The sequence below is a fragment of the Canis lupus genome, chromosome 23 (genome assembly GCF_011100685.1).
Source record: "Canis lupus familiaris isolate Mischka breed German Shepherd chromosome 23, alternate assembly UU_Cfam_GSD_1.0, whole genome shotgun sequence".
Lineage (NCBI taxonomy): Eukaryota > Metazoa > Chordata > Mammalia > Carnivora > Canidae > Canis > Canis lupus.
The window spans coordinates 12607238-12629782 of NC_049244.1; the positions used below are offsets into that span (position 1 = coordinate 12607238).

At 44.3% G+C, this 22545-nt stretch overlaps 1 protein-coding gene across 2 annotated transcripts in view; it reads right to left on the minus strand.

The window, feature by feature from the left end:
• The window catches only part of CMTM7 (CKLF like MARVEL transmembrane domain containing 7), a 72851-nt gene that overhangs the window by 50053 nt on the left and 253 nt on the right, over positions 1 to 22545 (minus strand). The gene's annotated exons all lie outside the window — the stretch shown is intronic.

The following is a 22545-nucleotide window of genomic DNA, read 5'->3' on the forward strand; positions in this document are numbered from 1 at the left end:
ATTTTGAGAATCTCACTACAGTGGAAAGTCTTGAACTGGTTGTACTACTTTCCTGTGGTTGCTGTGAGAAATTACTATAAAGTCAATAGCTTAGAGTAAAAGAAATTTATTCTTCCACAAGTCTGTAGTTCAGAAGTGGCAATCAGTATCACGGGGCTTAAACCAAGCTGTTGGCAGGACTGCGTTCTCTCTGGTGACTCTAGGGAGAAGCCATTTGTTGTTTCTCCCAGCTTTCAGTGGCTGCCCTGGTGTTCTTGGGCTCATGGCCACATCACCGCAATCTCTGCCACAGATTCACATCACTGTTGGAGAAGGTCATCAAACAGATGTGACCTCCAGTTGACCTGTGAGATGGACCTGGGCACACAGAGGTCCTTACCCTCTCCCCATCCTTGAAACGTGGGTTCTGCTTACCTTTCCTGCTCCCAGAGGCTGCTCCGAGGACAGAGCCTTGAAATGGTGATGCAGTGTTGAGAACATCTGGACAGTGTATGTGACTATACCAGGTTAAGGATTCTATGTAAACTTTTAAGGTTTGGAGGGCAGGTGCAGAACCCACTCATATGTAAGTTCCCTTTGCTTACCAAATGTGCCTCCTTCCTCAGCTCCCCCTGGCCTCCCAGTAGGGGGGTTGGTTTCAGAGGACACCTGAGAAACCAGGAGAGGGTTTCAAACCAGTGGTCATATCACCTTCTTCTCCTTTGTACGTCTCTCACAAAAACACTTTTCATTGGACTCAGGGATCTCCCAGGTAATTCAGATAGTCACTTCAAGACCTTAACCTAATCACATCTGAAAATACCCTTGTTACCAACAAGGTAACATTCAGAGGTTCCAGGGAGAAGGATGTGGTCATATATTTAGGGAGCCATCATTCAACCCACTACAACTGGAAAGCAGTTATTTACCCCTAAATCATACTAAGATGACTGTATGTTGACGTAGCCATCACATTTCTAAATGTGGGATTGATGTTACCACAAACGGTGAGAGTAGGTCAGCAAGGAGACCCCTGTGAAACCCAGGGGATGCACATTATGCTGCAGAGTTGTTCCCTCTACTTAAGTGGCAGTCAATAAACAGGATGCACTGCTCAGTAGCAGTGATACGTAAGGAATCCTTGTAAGCCCAAGTGTCACATCAATAGAAGGGTTACTGGTGCCTCTTCCAAGTGAAACTTACAATGGGACGTATCAATAAGGCCCCATCTCTGAAGTCATATTGCTTTTCTCCAGGAAAATTTCCTGGGGTTATATTAAGTTCTTCCAAGGAGTTAAGTCAGACATGGTCAAGTTATTTATACTATCATTATATTGCTTGTAATACCCTTATAAAAGGTTACAGAAAAAAAAAAAAAGGTTACAGAAATAATTTTGCTCCCTATTGATTTTATTTCTCATTCAGTACATGTTCATTTGTTTCAAATAGGAACTAAAATAAATAAATAAATAACATGACTGTTTAAGTGGACCTCAAAAAGCAGTATCAAAAGTCCTGTGGTCTAGAAGGCTGAGCAGCCTGGCACTGCCAATCCAGAGGGTGGCTGGGCAAGAATATTGATAAACAAGTTCTGCGGGCAGAAGGAGTCAGCAGTCAGGTTTGTTAAGGCCCAGACTGCATGAGCTTAGAGCCTCAGCAGAGATCAGAAAGACGGAAGCAATTCCAATGGCTCCTAAGGAACAAAAGCAGGCCCTCCATTGGTGCGCTGCTCACTTGCACCACTGCCCAGGTATGCAGGGGGCACCCCTGCCAACTCCTCCCACACTCAGCCTTGTGCTAACGATTTCCCTTGGACCAATGCAGCTGTCTGGCTCAGAGGTTCCTGGGAGTTTATCTACTCCTCTCCCTCCCCCCACATTTGTAGTCCATGAGAGGTACAAAAGCCCAGTTCCACTGCCCCAAAACAAGAGAATCTCTGTGATGCACCTCATTTTCCAGAGATCTCTGAAAGAGAGGCTGAGGCTTAGACTTCTAAAACCCATCTTTGTCTAGCTCCTTCTCCTGTCCCTGGTTGCCTCCCTCACTTAGAATGGACCAAATGCACAAGAACCTCATCTCTAGCTCTATTTCTAGGGAAGCCAACTTCAACAGCCTCTGTGATGGATGCTGGGAAATTCTAAGAAAAATGCCGGTCACACAACTTTTCTTGTCACCTAAACTTTCCCGGTTCTTAAATTCTTAAGTGGAACTCTGAACAGTGAACATTAAGTAGCGCCTTTCTCAATGCCAATGGATGTGGGAGGCCCCTGAAGCCCTGCAGGGGAAGATAACAAGGTGATATCTGCAAATCTAAATTTCAGGACAGATGAAAAATTTCCAAGAGCAGGCAACATTTGGTCTGAGAGTTCTATTTTTAAGGACTTCTTCTGATATTCTTATACACATACAAAACTATGTTATGGAGAAGGGTATCTGTCACAGCACTGAGACAACAAAAGATGGGGAATAACCCAAGTGTGGGCTAGTTAAATAAATGGCAGGCCTCAGGAAGTGTGATTTCATCAGAGAACCAGATCACTGAAGAATCTGTAGAAGAACAAGATGTTCTTGATAACAGTACAGAGCAGACAGACGAGAAAATATCAGACACAGAGCAGACAAACCAAGGGACTGAAAAAGTATCTGGCACAGAGGAACCAGAGGAGAAGCAAGAGGCTGAGAATGAGGACACCTCAATGAATGAAGCCAAATCAGTAGTCCCCAGAGCCGATCCTATTCCTAATCCTGAACTCAGTGGAGAGTCTCTGATGGCCATGTAGTAAATGCTTTCACGTGCCTTCAACTGGATATCTGTAGTCTTGATGATGTCAGTCATTGCTTTCTAGGTGGTGCTTTCTTTCTTTCTTTTTTTTTTTTTCCTTTCTCTCTCCCTCTAAGGATGTGTTTGATATCATTTGAATTCAAATTGCTTGACTATTTCAATATATCAGAGCTGTAGCTCCTGGGTGTTAAATTAAAGGCGAGTGATATCAGTAAAGTAAGATCCTTTGGAAAGGGGGGAGGAGCAAGATGGCGGAGGAGTAGGGTCTCCAAATCACCTGTCTCCACCAAACTACCTAGAAAACCTTCAAATTATCCTGAAAATCTATGAATTCGGCCTGAGATTCAAAGAGAGACCAGCTGGAATGCTACAGTGAGAAGAGTTCGCGCATCTATCAAGGTAGGAAGACGGGGAAAAAGAAATAAAGGAACAAAGGCCTCCAAGGGGGAGGGGCCCGCGAGGAGCCGGGCTGAGGCCGGGGCGAGTGTCCCCAGGACAGGAGAGCCCCGTCCCGGAGACGCAGGAGCTGCACCGACCTTCCCGGGGGAAAGGGGCTCGCGGGGAGGTGGAGCAGGACCCAGGAGGGCGGGGATGCCCTCGGGTTCCCCGGGACAGTAACAGCAACTGCGCGCCCAGGAGAGTGCGCCGAGCTCCCTAAGGGCTGCAGCGCGCACGGGGGGACCCGGCGGGACCCGGAGCAGCTGAAGGGGCTCGGGGGCGGCTCCGCGGAGGGGGCTGCGCGGCCCCGGGAGCAGCTCGGAGGGGCTCGGGCAGAAGAAGAGGCTCCGTGCGGTGGGGGCTGCGCGGTTCCAGGAGCAGCTCGGAGGGGCTCGGGCGGCAGCTCCGCGGAGGGGGTTGCGCGGCCCCGGGAGCGCGAATCCACCAGCGCAGGCTCCGGAGCACAGGGCGCCGGGACACAGCCCAGGATCCCGCCTCCCCCGGGACAGGCAGAGGCCGGGAGGGCCCAGGACAGCGAGGACGCTCCTGCCCCAGCTGAGCACATCAGCGGCCCCGCCCCGGAGCCTCCAGGCCCTGCAGACGGAGTTCCTGCCGGAGCTGAATCCAGGTTTCCAGAGCTGCCCCGCCACTGGGGCTGTTCCTCCTGCGGCCTCACGGGGTAAACAACCCCCACCGAGCCCTGCACCAGGCAGGGGCACAGCAGCTCCCCCAACTGCTAACACCTGAAAATCAGCACAACAGGCCCCTCCCCCAGAACACGAGCTAGACGGACAACTTCCAGGAGAAGCCAAGGGACTTAAAGAACACAGAATCAGAAGATACTCCCCGGTGGTTCTTTTTTTGTTTGTTTGTTTTTGTTTTTGTTTTTGTTTTTGTTTTGTTTTGCTTTTTGATTTGTTTCCTTCCCCCACCCCCTTTTTTTTCTCCTTTCTTTTTCTTTCTCTTTTTCTTCTTTTTTTTTTTTTTTTTTTTTTTTCGTTTTTTTTTCTTTTTCTTCCCTTTTTTTTTTTCTCTTTCTCTTTTCTTTCCTTCTTTCTCTCCTCTCTTTTTCTCTTTTTCCCAATACAACTTGCTTTTGGCCACTCTGCACTGAGCAAAATGACTAGAAGGAAAACCTCACCTCAAAAGAAAGAATCAGAAACAGTCCTCTCTCCCACAGAGTTACAAAATCTGGATTACAATTCAATGTCAGAAAGCCAATTCAGAAGCACTATTATACAGCTACTGGTGGCTCTAGAAAAAAGTATAAAGGACTCAAGAGACTTCATGACTGCAGAATTTAGAGCTAATCAGGCAGAAATTAAAAACCAATTGAATGAGATGCAATCCAAACTAGAAGTCCTAACGACGAGGGTTAACGAGGTGGAAGAACGAGTGAGTGACCTAGAAGACAAGTTGACAGCAAAGAGGGAAACTGAGGAAAAAAGAGACAAACAATTAAAAGACCATGAAGATAGATTAAGGGAAATAAACGACAGCCTGAGGAAGAAAAACCTACGTTTAATTGGGGTTCCCGAGGGCGCCGAAAGGGACAGAGGGCCAGAATATGTATTTGAACAAATTCTAGCTGAAAACTTTCCTAATCTGGGAAGGGAAACAGGCATTCAGATCCAGGAAATAGAGAGATCCCCCCCTAAAATCAATAAAAACCGTTCAACACCTCGACATTTAATTGTGAAGCTTGCAAATTCCAAAGATAAGGAGAAGATCCTTAAAGCAGCAAGAGACAAGAAATCCCTGACTTTTATGGGGAGGAGTATTAGGGTAACAGCAGACCTCTCCACAGAGACCTGGCAGGCCAGAAAGGGCTGGCAGGATATATTCAGGGTCCTAAATGAAAAGAACATGCAACCAAGAATACTTTATCCAGCAAGGCTCTCATTCAAAATGGAAGGAGAGATAAAGAGCTTCCAAGACAGGCAGCAACTAAAAGAATATGTGACCTCCAAACCAGCTCTGCAAGAAATTTTAAGGGGGCCTCTTAAAATTCCCCTTTAAGAAGAAGTTCAGTGGAACAGTCCACAAAAACAAAGACTGAATAGATATCATGATGACACTAAACTCATATCTCTCAATAGTAACTCTGAATGTGAACGGGCTTAATGACCCCATCAAAAGGCGCAGGGTTTCAGACTGGATAAAAAAGCAGGACCCATCTATTTGCTGTCTACAAGAGACTCATTTTAGACAGAAGGACACCTACAGCCTGAAAATAAAAGGTTGGAGAACCATCTACCATTCGAATGGTCCTCAAAAGAAAGCAGGGGTAGCCATCCTTATATCAGATAAACTAAAATTTACCCCAAAGACTGTAGTGAGAGATGAAGAGGGACACTATATCATACTTAAAGGATCTATTCAACAAGAGGACTTAACAATCCTCAATATATATGCTCCGAATGTGGGAGCTGCCAAATATATAAATCAATTATTAACCAAAGTGAAGAAATACTTAGATAATAATACACTTATACTTGGTGACTTCAATCTAGCTCTTTCTATACTTGATAGGTCTTCTAAGCAAAACATCTCCAAAGAAACGAGAGCTTTAAATGATACACTGGACCAGATGGATTTCACAGATATCTACAGAACTTTACATCCAAACTCAACTGAATACACATTCTTCTCAAGCGCACATGGAACTTTCTCCAGAATAGACCACATATTGGGTCACAAATCGGGTCTGAACCGATACCAAAAGATTGGGATTGTCCCCTGCATATTCTCGGACCATAATGCCTTGAAATTAGAACTAAATCACAACAAGAAGTTTGGAAGGACCTCAAACACGTGGAGGTTAAGGACCATCCTGCTAAAAGATAAAAGGGTCAACCAGGAAATTAAGGAAGAATTAAAAAGATTCATGGAAACTAATGAGAATGAAGATACAACCGTTCAAAATCTTTGGGATGCAGCAAAAGCAGTCCTAAGGGGGAAATACATCGCAATACAAGCATCCATTCAAAAACTGGAAAGAACTCAAATACAAAAGCTAACCTTACACATAAAGGAGCTAGAGAAAAAACAGCAAATAGATCCTACACCCAAGAGAAGAAGGGAGCTAATAAAGATTCGAGCAGAACTCAACGAAATCGAGACCAGAAGAACTGTGGAACAGATCAACAGAACCAGGAGTTGGTTCTTTGAAAGAATTAATAAGATAGATAAACCATTAGCCAGCCTTATTAAAAAGAAGAGAGAGAAGACTCAAATTAATAAAATCATGAATGAGAAAGGAGAGATCACTACCAACACCAAGGAAATACAAACGATTTTAAAAACATATTATGAACAGCTATACGCCAATAAATTAGGCAATCTAGAAGAAATGGACGCATTCCTGGAAAGCCACAAACTACCAAAACTGGAACAGGAAGAAATAGAAAACCTGAACAGGCCAATAACCAGGGAGGAAATTGAAGCAGTCATCAAAAACCTCCCAAGACACAAGAGTCCAGGGCCAGATGGCTTCCCAGGAGAATTTTATCAAACGTTTAAAGAAGAAATCATACCTATTCTCCTAAAGCTGTTTGGAAAGATAGAAAGAGATGGAGTACTTCCAAATTCGTTCTATGAAGCCAGCATCACCTTAATTCCAAAGCCAGACAAAGACCCCGCCAAAAAGGAGAATTACAGACCAATATCCCTGATGAACATGGATGCAAAAATTCTCAACAAGATACTGGCCAATAGGATCCAACAGTACATTAAGAAAATTATTCACCATGACCAAGTAGGATTTATCCCTGGGACACAAGGCTGGTTCAACACCCGTAAAACAATCAATGTGATTCATCATATCAGCAAGAGAAAAACCAAGAACCATATGATCCTCTCATTGGATGCAGAGAAAGCATTTGACAAAATACAGCATCCATTCCTGATCAAAACTCTTCAGAGTGTAGGGATAGAGGGAACATTCCTCGACATCTTAAAAGCCATCTATGAAAAGCCCACAGCAAATATCATTCTCAATGGGGAAGCACTGGGAGCCTTTCCCCTAAGATCAGGAACAAGACAGGGATGTCCACTCTCACCACTGCTATTCAACATAGTACTGGAAGTCCTAGCCTCAGCAATCAGACAACAAAAAGACATTAAAGGCATTCAAATTGGCAAAGAAGAAGTCAAACTCTCCCTCTTCGCCGATGACATGATACTCTACATAGAAAACCCAAAAGTCTCCACCCCAAGATTGCTAGAACTCATACAGCAATTCGGTAGCGTGGCAGGATACAAAATCAATGCCCAGAAGTCAGTGGCATTTCTATACACTAACAATGAGACTGAAGAAAGAGAAATTAAGGAGTCAATCCCATTTACAATTGCACCCAAAAGCATAAGATACCTAGGAATAAACCTCACCAAAGATGTAAAGGATCTATACCCTCAAAACTATAGAACACTTCTGAAAGAAATTGAGGAAGACACAAAGAGATGGAAAAATATTCCATGCTCATGGATTGGCAGAATTAATATTGTGAAAATGTCAATGTTACCCAGGGCAATATACACGTTTAATGCAATCCCTATCAAAATACCATGGACTTTCTTCAGAGAGTTAGAACAAATTATTTTAAGATTTGTGTGGAATCAGAAAAGACCCCGAATAGCCAGGGGAATTTTAAAAAAGAAAACCATATCTGGGGGCATCACAATGCCAGATTTCAGGTTGTACTACAAAGCTGTGGTCATCAAGACAGTGTGGTACTGGCACAAAAACAGACGCATAGATCAGTGGAACAGAATAGAGAATCCAGAAGTGGACCCTGAACTTTATGGGCAACTAATATTCGATAAAGGAGGAAAGACTATCCATTGGAAGAAAGACAGTCTCTTCAATAAATGGTGCTGGGAAAATTGGACATCCACATGCAGAAGAATGAAACTAGACCACTCTCTTTCACCATACACAAAGATAAACTCAAAATGGATGAAAGATCTAAATGTGAGACAAGATTCCATCAAAATCCTAGAGAAGAACACAGGCAACACCCTTTTTGAACTCGGCCATAGTAACTTCTTGCAAGATACATCCACGAAGGCAAAAGAAACAAAAGCAAAAATGAACTATTGGGACTTCATCAAGATAAGAAGCTTTTGCACAGCAAAGGATACAGTCAACAAAACTCAAAGACAACCTACAGAATGGGAGAAGATATTTGCAAATGACATATCAGATAAAGGGCTAGTTTCCAAGATCTATAAAGAACTTTTTAAACTCAACACCAAAGAAACAAACAATCCAATCATGAAATGGGCAAAAGACATGAACAGAAATCTCACAGAAGAAGACATAGACATGGCCAACACGCACATGAGAAAATGCTCTGCATCACTTGCCATCAGGGAAATACAAATCAAAACCACAATGAGATACCACCTCACACCAGTGAGAATGGGAAAAATTAACAAGGCAGGAAACAACAAATGTTGGAGAGGATGTGGAGAAAAGGGAACCCTCCTACACTGTTGGTGGGAATGTGAACTGGTGCAGCCACTGTGGAAAACTGTGTGGAGGTTCCTCAAACAGTTAAAAATATACCTGCCCTACGACCCAGCAATTGCACTGTTGGGGATTTACCCCAAAGATACAAATGCAATGAAACGCTGGGACACCTGCACCCCGATGTTTCTAGCAGCAATGGCCACGATAGCCAAACTGTGGAAGGAGCCTCGGTGTCCAACGAAAGATGAATGGATAAAGAAGATGTGGTTTATGTATACAATGGAATATTACTCAGCTATTAGAAATGACAAATACCCACCATTTGCTTCAACGTGGATGGAACTGGAGGGTATTATGCTGAGTGAAGTAAGTCAGTCAGAGAAGGACAAACATTATATGTTCTCATTCATTTGGGGAATATAAATAATAGTGAAAGGGAAAATAAGGGAAGGGAGAAGAAATGTGTGGGAAATATCAGAAAGGGAGACAGAACATAAAGACTGCTAACTCTGGGAAACGAACTAGGGGTGGTAGAAGGGGAGGAGGGCGGGGGGTGGGAGTGAATGGGTGACGGGCACTGGGTGTTATTCTGTATGTTAGTAAATTGAACACCAATAAAAAAAATAAAAAATAAAAAAAAATAAAAAAAATAAAAAAAAAAAATTATCTGTTGAAGAAACGTAGACAGTTTTCCTTCAGTTTCCCTAGCTGCATCTTTTGCAGTTGTATCCCTAAGTTCTTCTGATTCCTCAATGTCCTTCGAATTAGTAATTGGGTCTAAAGTTTGGTTAATCGAGTTTGATTTTTTTGTTTATTTGCTTATTTGTTTTATGGCCATTTCATAAGTGCTATTTTTTCTTCTGAGAAGAGTAACATATATCTCTTTTTTCTTATGTTAATGACCACAGATATTTAGATTTATGAATTCTTAAGGGGCTGAAAATTGAGTATAACGAGACCCATCCCCTCAGCTATCTGTTTACCCAGAGGTATAGTTTCTATAAGAAAGCTGAATAGATTTGGTTCATTCTCTTTATTTACTATTTTTTCCAAAAAAAGTTATTTTCTTAGCATCCTGAAATTTTCAGTATAATAGATATAATTACTGGCCCTAATTTTTTATTGGCCTTTGGTTTTTTTCCTCATGCTTTTTGCTTGTGACTTTGCAGATTCTCCCAATCAAAGCAAAAAATATTTTATGACCCCTTGACTTTGAATCCAACTATGTGGTTTCTTTTGGCCAATGGGATATTAGCAAATATGAAACAAGCAAAGGCATGAAATACATTTGTGTGGTTGCACTTTCTTTTTTGCATGTATTAACCATGAGAAGAACATGCTCTAAAGAAACCTACCCACCCATGGAGGCTGAGAAAGATGTAAAAACTCTAATCAAACCTGCAACTTGGAACTAAGCCCAGCTAAACCTAACCTAGATCAATTAACCTCTCCAGCCTCATATATGCAAAAAAGAATAAATAATTATTATTTTATTCCATTAAGTTTGTGTGTGGTTTTTATGCAGTATTTTTGTGGCAACAACTAACTAATAAGTTCACCAGCTGCTTTTTTGTTAGTTTCTATTTTTTTGGATTTTAGTACATTAAAGACTTGTGAATTTAAACACAAAAAAAAAAAAAAAAAAAAAAAAAAAAAAAAGATCCTTTGGAAATTATAAAGACCCACACTATTTAGCCCACTTTTAGATGTTTTCTTACATTCTAAAAGTAAACAAAGTAGCATTCTCATTTTCTCTATGTGTGACCTGTAAATAATACCATTTTGACATAGGAAGAACTTTGGTTATGAATAAGTTCTAATGGTGTTCATTTTAAGGAATGAAACAATTAAGATTTTTAATAATTATTCGTTAAAAATGGGTAGAATTTTAATTCTTGAGATATTTGTGTGTGTGGGATGTCTATTTAGGCATTTCCATTAAGTGGTAGGAAAGTTCTAACTGTAACTATATAGGCATTGGTACAAATTCTCAGTAAGAATGCAACTGAACAGTCAAGTGCAGTGTTTCTTTTTTGATGTTTCTTATTTTGCAGCTGGGCCAAAGGCACTTGATGTATATAACTAGCTTATGTTTACATATTAACATATAGGAAATATCTCTGCACTTGACTGTACTTGAATTCTGAGCATTATTTATACTTGTAAAATAATGGTGATATATAAGTGAATTTTGTGCTCTTGTGTGTATTTTGTTAAGGAAAATAAAGATCTGGCAGCAAAAAAAAATAAAAATAAAAATAAAAATAAATAAATAAATGGCAGGCTAGTTAAATAAATGATGGTAAATCCATTCTCTTAAAAGCAATGCAACTGTTACCAAGAATGAGAACACTTTCTGAATGGATATGGAATTTCTCCAAGATGGAAAGTTAAGTAATGAAAGTACAGAACACTGAGTATAAGTATGCTCCTATCTGGGCTGAGAGGGGACATGTGCACACACACACACAAGCACAAAGTAATTCCTGGAGGATGTATAAGAAACCAGTATCACTGGTAGACTCCAGAAAGGACAGTGGAAATTGGAGGATTTTTTCTACTTTTAAAATCTTGATCATGTTATCTGTTTTTTAAAAAGAGTTATTTAGGGGCAGCCCGGGTGGCTCAGTGGTTTAGCGCTGCCTTCAGCCCAGGGCATGATCCTGGAGACCTGGGATTGAGTCCCATGTTGAGCTCCCTGCATGGAGTCTGCTTCTCCCTCTGCCTGTGTCTCTGCCTCTCTCTGTGTGTCTGTCATGAATAAATAAATAAAATATTTAAAACAAAAAAAGTTATTTATTTATTTATTTATTTATTTGAGAGAGAGAGAGAGGGATTGAGAGTGACTGGGGGAGGGACAGAGGCAGAGAGAATCTGACAGACTCCTAGCTGAGTGTAGAGACTTATACGGGGCTGGATCTCACCACCAATGACCTGAGCGGAAATCACCAGTCAGATATTTAACCAACTGAGCCACCCAAGCACCCTATTCATGTTATCTTTTAAAAAGTAAACATAATTTGAGCAATTACACATTCATACTTTCTGTTTGGATCAGGACTTTTATTTTTTAGAATGGCTCCAGGTGGGACCATGGAGGAGAGCAGGTCACCTGGGAGATGGAGGCAATTCTTACAAGCCTAAAGGCTGCAGAGAAGGCCCCGTGTGTTCCCTCATCTGTAAAGTGGGAATACTGACACTTCCTAGAAATGCTGTAATGATAAATGAGTTCTTGCATATCAAGCATGCAGGACAATGCCTAAAGCAAAAGCTCAACAGATTTACTGCATAGGAATTCAATGATATTGACCATAGCCCATATAAAAATTATTTGGCTATTCTTATCATAAGAATGGCACTACGGGAAGCCCGGGGGGCTCAGCAGTTTAGCGACACCTTCAGCCCAGGGTGTGGTCCTGGAGACCTGGGATCAAGTCCCTCGTTAGGCTCCCTGCATGGAGCCTGCTTCTCCCTCTGCCTGTGTCTCTGCCTCTCTCTCTCTCTGTCTCTCATGAATAAATAAATAAAATATTTTTAAAAAAAGAAAAAAAATAATGGCACTGCTATTGCTCCATCTTCTCTCGTCAAGGAGCAGCCATGAGAGTGCCAGATCTGATGCAGAATACATGGGCTCTGTGGGTGACGAAGTGATGAACTGCTGTGTAACAAAGACTACAAACTAAGTAGCTTTTTTTTTAAGGTTTTATTTATTTATTCATGAGAGACATAGAGAGAGAGGCAGAGACATAGGCAGACAGAGAAGCAGGCTCCCTGCAGGGACCCCAGGATCATGACCTGAGTGAGCCAAAGGCAGATGCTCAACCACTGAGCCACCCAGGTACCCTACTAAGTAGCTTAAAACATTTATTTATCATGTCACAGCTTCCACTGGTTGGGAGCCAGGTTGGGAATCCTCTGCCCTGGGTCTCGCACGCTGCAAAGTTTGAGCCAGGCTGGTGTTTTATCTGAGGCTTGGGATCCTCTTCGAAGCTCACATGGTTGTTGGTGAATTTTAGTTCCTTGCAGCTGTAGGATGGAGTCTCTGCCTTTGTGTTTTTCGTTTTTCTGGCCATCAGCTGAGGGCTGCTCTCAGCTTCTAGATACAGCCCATAAGTGCTTGCCATGTGGCCCTCTGCCAGGCCCTTGCCCTACACCCAAAGCAGTTGATTCCCAGGGCCAGCTGGAGAATCTCCCCCTTTGGGAAGGACCCAGTACCTCTTTGAAGGACTTTCACATGATTAAGTCAGGTCACTTGGAGATGATCTCCTTTTGATTAACTGAGAATCAATTGATTTGCGACCTTAATTACATCCAAAATATCCATTCACCTTGGCATATGACATGACATAACGACAGGAATGACATCCCATCAACTCTGCTATATTTTGATGATTAGAAACAAGTCACAGAGCCCACCTGCACTTAAGAGGATGGAATAACACAAAGTTCTAACTCACTGGGGGTCACCCTAGGGTGTGTCTGCCACCATGGGCTAGCCTGGAAGCCTGCTTACTCTACATGGAGAGATGGCGCACCACAGTGGGAAAAGGCTAGGCCCTGCCCACACCTGGGTTCAAGTGCTGGCTGCAGAATTTAATGAATATTTTGTACCTTGGGCAAGTTACAAAACCTTTCAGCTTCCATTCAACCAAAACAAGGGGGAAATAAATAATACAGAATCACTAAAAGGGTTCAACAAAGGGAAACTGCATGTAAAATTGCCTGACACACTACAGCAGATACTCAAACCCTAGTTCCCCTCTCTGTTCCCAACCCTTCCAGGAGGAACTCGTGACTTACAAATGAGAATAATAATGCTGGTTTTCAATTAAGCCTTCCAGCAGCCCTGTGGGTAACATGTAAATACACTTTCTAAAATACTATAGACATACTGTTCAATACCCCAGTGAGGGGGTTTTCCCTACTCTGGCTGATTTCATCTCTGGCAAAGGGTGAAATTGCCACTAGCACCTGCTGTCGCGTCTCAGAGCATCCACCTCCTTTTAGATCTGCCACAGCCTGCCCGCCAACAAGGAGCCAAAGGGATGAGTTATGGGACAACCAAACAATGGACTCCTATACATGTATCACATCATTTTCACACAAGATTTAATGACACAGGAAAATACTCATGGTGCTTGGATAATGAGAAAGAAATGATTCCAGATGGTCCTCTCCATGAGCTCAAGATCTGGACTCTAACCACCTGGTCCAAAAACCGGGCTTCACTTTCTATGGCTGTGACTTTCGATGAGTTACTGAACCTCCCCCACCTCAGTTTTCTCATCTGTAAAATGCAGATAACAATAGGACCCACTTATCATGGGGATTAAATGAGGTAACACATGTAAAACACCTAGCCCAGTGGCTGCTGACAAGAACTCGATGCATGATAAACACTATTATCAAAGTACTACCTTTTCATTTGAGAGGAAAAGTTAAAAAAACAAAACAAAATAAAACAAAAAACTTCTTCACAAACAATCACTAGCATTGCCACCGCCTTCTTAGGGGAATAAAGAAAGCCCATCAGGAAGGGCCACCTGGGTGGCTCAGTGGTTGAGTGTCTGCCTTCAGCTCAGGGCATGATCCCAGGGTCCTGGGATCGAGCCCTACATGGGGCTCCACACGGTGAGCCTGCTTCTCCCTCCACCTATGTCTCTGCTTCCCTCTCTGTCTCTCTCATGAACGAATAAATAAAATCTTAAAAAGGAATAAAACGTAAACCTATGAGGAAAGGTGAGTAAAACTACACTGAGGTCACACGATAGTAATTATCGATGCTTTCCAGAAGTTTCCAATTTACTCTGTACCTGAAAACAATTAATTTCTCCTTTGTTTCCTCCTTCTCAAGCCCTTCTGAAGGACCTGCATTTTCTCCATCTTGAAAAACCAAGATGATACCGCTCTTAGGTTTCACAGGGATCCATTCTGTGGGGAATATGTGAAAACCACTTTACAGAAAATTTCTCCTTCTCTATCAATTCACTTATCCTTTTATGTATCTAAAGAAAGAAGGAAGAGAAAGAATGTTGCTGCCCCAGGAAAAGGAAGGGCCATTCACTACCATTGCTGATTAAAACGCAAACCAGGTGAACTGCTTTTTCTGCTGAAGGCTGAGAAGCTTCTCTGTTCAGAGATTTCTGCCAGGGAGCTGGGATGGGCCGGGTGGAGAGATTCCCTCTCGCCCTCCTTTCCTTCAGAAACGATCTGGGGCTGCTGAGCGACCAGCAGCCAGCACCTGGCCCAGCGCCAGGCCACCGATGCCAGGAGCTGCTGAGGCCCCCACGCGGAATGCCAGAGCGTGAGCAGCGGGCCAGGGGAGCCCTGAGCCAGACCGGGGACAAAGACGGCGAGCATGTGGCAGGCGGCGGGTCAGAGGGAGGCTGGCACGGGCAGCACGCCGGGCCGCGCGGGAGCAGACGGCAGAGGAGGAAACAGATGGATGTCCAGGGCGCTGCGCAGGGAGCGCGGAGAGCAAAGTGGGGGGATGAGGGCCTGGGAGGACGGACGGCAGAGAGGAGCCCTTCCCTGATGCCAGACTTGAACTAAAAACACTGACCCACACAGGGAGTCCCCCCCGGGTGAGGCCCAGGATTGCCCTGGAGGGGTACTGAATACCCACTGTAATGCCCCCAAATCTGTGGGACTCTCTTCTGACTCACACGGGCCCACACACTACACCCCTCATGCTCCTCCCTGACCCCCCGCAGCCTGGTGGATCCTTCATCTGGTGTCCTCATCAGTAACCATCTCCTCTGGCCACTGGTTTCCACTCTGGGGGCAGGTGGTTTTGGGGGTACCCTGGAGGGGAATTCTTGCCAGCAATTAAGAAATCCACTTGCTCTGCAGCCTGAATAAATAAAGTGTGGTACTATTTGGTTTTCAGATTTATGCAGATACTGTTGCCATTACTTATATAAATGCAAGCGCATTTAAAAGCACTACAGAACCCTCTAACCCATCAATGTCATTGCTCCTTTTCCAAACCATCAGACATCAAAAATACTATTACAACTTAAAATATGATTACCATCACATTTGACTCCTTGAATTTTCTGGATGATAAAGGGACATCCATTAATTTCTAGATATTAAAAGGTTTACATCATTGTTTCATGTCACCATGCTCTGAAGGACACGAAGCACTTCATTTCTCTCTCTGTGAAAGGTCACTGCCATTCATCCCAAGGAAAGATTTATGGATGTGTACACTAGAACTTCTCTATAAGGAAGTTCACCACAGTCTTGTTTATACATGGACAGAACTGGAAGCTACTTTGAGGCAAAATAAGGGGGAGGGGGCTGGTTACACAGACCATCGTACAGCCATGACTAGCTACAATGATGCTGTTCAAAATCAAATTACAGACAAAGATTAAGTGACACAAGAAAATACTCATCACACATTAAGCAGAAGAAAAAAAAGCATTGGGGTACCTGGTTGGCTCAGTCGGTTAAGCAGCTGCCATTGGGCTCGGGTCATGATCCCAGGGTCGTAGGATAGAGACCCACATCAGGCTCCCTGCTGGATGGGCAGCCTGTTTCTCCCTCTCCAATGCTTGTGCTCTCCCACTCTCTCCCTCTCAAATAAATAAGCAAAATCTTAAAAAAAAAAAAAATTTACAAAGTAGATGTACATCATCCTAATTTTATATAAAACAAAACCATCCCAAATTATATACTATGAAATGGTATAAAATTTTACTTTAAATACTAATCTTGGAAAACAGAGAGTGGGGGAGTCTACTTTCTTTTGTGTGTGTCCTCACATTTCTACAGCAAACAAGCATTACTTCTGTCATCAGGAATAAAGCTCATAACTTGTTATGCCTTATTTTTAAAATTTTTTATTTATTTGGCTATTGATGGAAAGTAATTTCTTGTTTTTGGATCAGGATCTGGCTGGGAATGAAAGAATCTTGGCAGTGAGGTTCTTTGCTGCCTTTAACCCCCTGGCTTCCAGGAAATAGGACATGGGTGTGCAGATTGCATGTGGGAACCAAACTGGTGCTCCCCTGCTACCCAGAACTAAAGCAGAACAAAGAGGGGTGGACCGTTCTGGGTTATGCTGGGTCATTCTCCACGCATAAGTCTATTCACAGCTATACCAGAGGCTGAGCTCCCCCACAGTCCAATTCTATTTGGGAACTGGGCTGTGAATTTCCAGAGTGAAGCTCATAATTGCCCTGGGCTGCTGGAGGGTATTTCCAACGCTCTTTCACGCCAGAAAACTGAGTGTACTCTCCCCCGACTCACACATCCACTCAGCTTCCACCCAGCCTGTGTAGGCTTCTTTAATCTTAGTTCAGATAAAACACCTCTTTAGGATATTAAATATTTGCAGTGCCCCCGTTGCTATCCTGAAATGAATAAAATGTATACACGTAGTATGAAATCCTAATCCCTGTAACAACCAAAAAAGTTTCCATAAAGTTCCAAAACCACCTATAGGGGGTGGTACAGCCCTGGTTTGAAAATCACCACTACGGTGGTGGGTTGCTAGTGATAGGATGCTTCCCTGATATTCTTTTTTTTTTTTTTTCAAAGATTTTATTTATTTATTCATGACGGAGGGGAGAGAGAGAGAGAGAGGCAGAGACACAGGCAGAGGGAGAAGCAGGCTCCGTGCAGGGAGCCCGATGTGGGACTCGATCCTAGGTCTCCAGGATCACACCCAGCTAAAGGTGGCGCTAAACCGCTGGGCCACCGGGCTGCCCTGGGCTGCCCTTCCCTGATAGTCTTAGATGAAGGACTGACTATACCCTCAGGATGATCTGTCAGACCTTAAAGGTCTGGCCCTCGCATATTTCTCATCTCAGCCAAACCATGCCCACCCTTATTCCCTTCTCTTCCACCACAGCAATACTCCTTCTAGACTCAGAGTCATTGCCTGTGCTTTTCTTTCTCCTGGTAATGCTGTTCCCTCATCCTTCAAATATCCCTTCCTTAGAGAAGCCCTTCCTTATGTCCCAGATGGTCAGACTCCCTAAATCATTCTCTATGATACTGAGTACCACTTTTTGAGAGCTTTTGTCCTGAGTTTACTAAGTTATATATTATAATCATTTTACTCATGTTTATTTTCCCTATTTGAGTCTAAGGAGTACAGGGGCTGATCTGCCTTTTATTTACTCTTCTTTCCACAGTATTCTAGCACACAACAGGTGCTCAAATAGTTGCTGAGTAAATAAATGAAACTTCTGGAAGATATTTAAGTTTCCATCTTTGCTACTTATGAAACTATAATTTTCCTTCCATATGGTTCTGCAAATATCACAGTCCCTGTTTCTCTGTCCATGCAGACAGGATCTCTCTTGGGGCACCTGGGCAGCTCAGTGGTTGAGCATTGGCTCAGGGCGTGATCCCGGGGTCCCGAGTCCTGCATTGGGCTCCCCTCAAGGAGCCTGCTTCTCCTGCTGCCTCTGTCTCTGCCTCTCTGTGTGTGCCTCTCATGAATAAATAAATAAAATCTTAAAAAAAAAAAAAAAGAAAGGATCTATCTTGTTAACCCCTGTATTCCACACACCTCACATAAGAACATAGCAGATGTTCAATAAATGAGATGACACCTCTTCCTAGATGTCAGTACTGCCCAAGTACTGGCTCATGTCCTGCTGTATTTTCTTCCACTCTAACACCCCATGTTCCTTATCCCCAACTTAAACATACTGAATGAAGGCAATAGAGAGAGGCTAAGAGAGTACTCCTGACCTCACAAACCCATACTCAGCTCCCAAGGTTCAATTCAAATGTGACCTTCGCCTTCACACCTCCCTCCTTCCTTCCTGGTATAGGCAACCCGACTTTTTATCTAGTCAACCCATCAATTCTTGGACTTGTATGTCTCCTCAGTGAAACCAGACTTCCTGAGGACAAGGACTTTGTCACAGCCCCACAGCCCACCCCCCTCCCCCTGCCCTGCTCCCATAGAAATGAAGATGAATGCAGCACTCAGACATGTCTGCTCAACAAATGAACTGATGAGGGATGCCGGCGAGGTCACACACAGGGCCATGTGGACCCCTTCAGACCTCATGGCACCCTCCTCAGGCTCTTCAGCTCAGATCCTGTGAGGTCCACAGGGGGACATTCCTTCTTCTTGCAGTGGATATTGGGGCGAGGGAGCTTCCTATAGTTGTGGTTCTCCCATACCCAGGGGCTTCATGCACAGTAACCCTCTCCAAACTCTTCTCTAGATCTATTTAGATCTTTCTTTTAGCCACTTTACTGGGATACAATTCACACATTTAAAGTATACAATTCAATGGTTTTTAATATATTCACATGGTTGTACAACTATCACCACAATCCATTCTAGAAAACTTTCATCGTCCGGGGCACCTGGGTGGCTCAGTTGGTTAAGTGTCTGCCTTTGGCTCAGGTCATGATCTCAAGGTTCTGGGACTGAGCACCAGGTCAGGCTCCCTGCTCAGTGGAGAGCCTGTTCCTCCCTCTCCCTCTGCTCCTCCCCCATGCTCATTCTCTCATTCTCTCTCTCTCCCTAATAAATAAACTCCTAAAAAAAAAAAAAAAAAAAAAAAAAAAAGAACATTTTCATCAGCCAAAAAGAAACACCTACCTATTGGCAGCCACTCCCCACTGCTCCCAAACTCCCCACCCTAAGCAACCATCAATCTATTTCCTGTCTCTATAAATTGGCCTGTTCTGGACATCCCATGTTAAGGGGAATCATAGAGTATGTAGTCTTGTGCATCTGGCTTCTTCCACTTCGCATCAATGGATCATCCATGTTGTAGCCTGTGTCAATATCTCATTCCTTTTTCTGTTGACGAACAGTCCATCGTATGAATATACCACATTTTATTTACCCATTCATCAGCTTATGGACATTTGAGTTGTTTCCACATCTTGGCTCTTAGGAATAATGCTGCCATGAACCTCTGTGTACAAGTTTTTATGTGGACATGTGTTTTCACTTCGCTTATGTATATACCTAGAACTGTTGGATTATATAGCAATTCCATGTTTAATTATTTGGGGAACTGCCAGACTATTTGGCAAAGGATCTGCACCATTTTACACTCCCACGAGCCAACTGGCAATGTATAAGGGCTCTGATTTCTTCACATCCTCCCTATCGCTCCTCCATATTGATATCATGTCCTTCCTATTGCTGCCATCCTACCAGGGCTAAAGTGGTATCTCACTGTGGCCTGATTTCCCCAGATCTATGAACAACTAAAACTCTGCAGGGTCTTTGGGGACATGCAGCCAGTCAGGCCTCTGCTGCTGACAGCTGTGTGACTTTACTAGTCCAACCTTTCTATCAGTTTCTTCTTTGTCAAAACCTGTTACTTCACTGGGTCCTTAAAAAGAGTTAATGACACACCCGTGGCATATGGTATGGAATCCCTAGTGCGTTAGTAAGACCCATGATAGAGTTCAAAAAATACAGCTCATAACAAAGAAACCCAGTTGTATAGGGCCAACATGTGACAGTCTCCAGGCTAAAGAGGAAGACCAAAGAAACTAAACTACCGTGGCCACGAGATTATAAAGACTCATTCAAGTGACATGTCAAGTACCGACATTCACCGAGAAACTTACTTTCTTCCTACTATCTCTCCTCATTTTCTGGTCACGGTGGCCCAGGAGAGACTCAAAGCAAAGAAAGGAAGTTGTTCTCAAGGGGAACAGCCTTTTCAACGATTTCATTAGGTAATATGTTGATAGGTCTGTTGTTTGGACCACAAGGAAAGCACATTTATGGGAAGTCTAGGACATACGGGTCTGTCTATTTAGGATGCAAAGGAGATATCAGTGCTCAAAATTGGACATCAATGGATTGAGTGCCCACTGGTGGCACCACTCTAGCTGCATCTGCCTTTCCCCAAAAGTATTAACGCTTGGTGATGCACACGTTTTCCGCAAAGAAGACAAAGGAACATCAAATGTCCCTGCAAACACCCCGGAAAAGAGGAAGGGGAGGAGAATGGGGAGGAGTTAGACAAGAGGCTCAAGTGTACAACCCTAGATAGTCTCTCAATAGGACCACCCCAATGGCAAGTTCACTTTCAAGGGGTCTGCTCAAACCAGCCTGTAATCACAGACTCTCCAGGGAAGGAAGAAGCCCTAAGATTCCTGTGAGGATCGTTTTAAGAGGGGGATGATAGAGAAGCCGCTCTCCCGGTCTTTGTTCCCTTCTATGGAACAACAGGCCTTGTGACTGTCACCTGCAACCCATTCTAAGGGCCGCAGGCGAGAGGCTAGAGGAGATTACATGAAATGGAGCTTTCTCTTCTCCACACACTAACCCTCCTCAGCGCAGTCTGTTGTTGTAAGTAGTGTTAGCCAACACTTCTTAATTTTTGGTCCATCTAGATACCCTTCTTAGAGAAAAGGGAACTCAGTCCCCCTCCCTTCAGATCTGGCCCACGCAGGAAATGACAGCCCCCTCTACACACACCAGAAAAAAAAAGTGCTATGGATTCACAGGCAGCTCTCTCTGTGTCTGGCACCCTGGGACTGGCCCACCTGAGCAGACTCCAGCTTCTGGCTATGCCACCTTGTTCCTATGTCCCCTCTTCAAAACTACCACTTCCCCCTCCACCATTCTTGCTGCAAGCATTACAATGAGCAGAGTCACAAACAGCCCAACCTAGTTTCACAAAACACATCACACAAATAGGAAAGGCATTTAAGATAAAAATTTGTTTAAAGAAGGGGAAAAAAGGAGTGAAGAACATGAAAACAGGCCAGACAACACCAGCCTTGGTGACAGGCTCCTGGTTACACTCAGAGCTCAGCCCTTCCGCCTGCCTGGCTGCACAAGTGACTCCTCACTCAGGTGACTTGGGCTCCCCAAAAGGAGTACAGTAGTACTCCCCGCCCCCAACCACAGTTTTGCTGTTACCCAGGGTCAGCCATGGTCCAGAAGCAGATGACCCTCTGCTCTGCTGATTAGTCAGAAGATCAATAGCAGCCTAATGCTATGTCACAATGCCTACATCATTCACCTGGCTTTAGCTCATGGGGCAGGCATTTTATCATCTCACATCATCAGGAGAAGCGTGAGTACAATAAGGTACTCAGAGAGAGAGAGAGACCACAGTCATAGACTTTTTATTACAGTATATCGAGTTACTCTGTTTTGTTATCAGTCATTGTTGTTAACCTGCTACTATGCTTCGCTGGTAAATCAAACTTTATCGTAGGAATGTATATACAGGAAAGACGTAAATGCAGGGTTGGATGCTCCCTACGGTTAGCAGGGGGACGAGTGCACAGGCTCCTCAAAACGAAACCTTCCCCATCCATCCGCCGCCGCCCAGCTGTCCCCTGAGGCCCGGACCCTCCCTTGAACTTGAGAGGCCAGGGCTCCAGGACCTCTGCCCCCAGGGCCCCAGTTCCTTTTTCTTTTCTGAAGATTCTTTTTATTTACTCATGAGAGAGAGAGAGAGAGAGAGAGAGAGAGAGGCCGAGACAAAGGCACAGGGAGAAGCAGGCGCCCCGGGGGAGCCGGATGCGGGACTCGATCCCAGGACCTGAGCTGGAGGCCGACGCTCCCCCGCCGAGCCACCAGGCGTCCCCAGAGGGTCCCACCAGGGGCTGAGGGCTTGGGACCCCCTGCCCTCTCCGGGCAGCCCCGCCCGCCGGGGTGGGAGGGAACAGCAGGCCCGGAGGGGCCGGGGCTGGGTTCGGAGCCGCGCGGCCCCGAGAAGAGGAAGGAAGGAGAAGAGCAACTTCTGCCGGTGGCTTCTGTCGGGAAGCGGTCGGGCCGGCGGAGGGGTGCGTGGCCGGACAAACTTGGGACGCCGGGGAGCCGCGTCCGCGGGAGCCAGGCGGCGCCGGGGCTGAGCTCCCGGGCCGGGCGGCGCCGCCAACTTCCCGAAGGAAGCCCTCCTCGGAC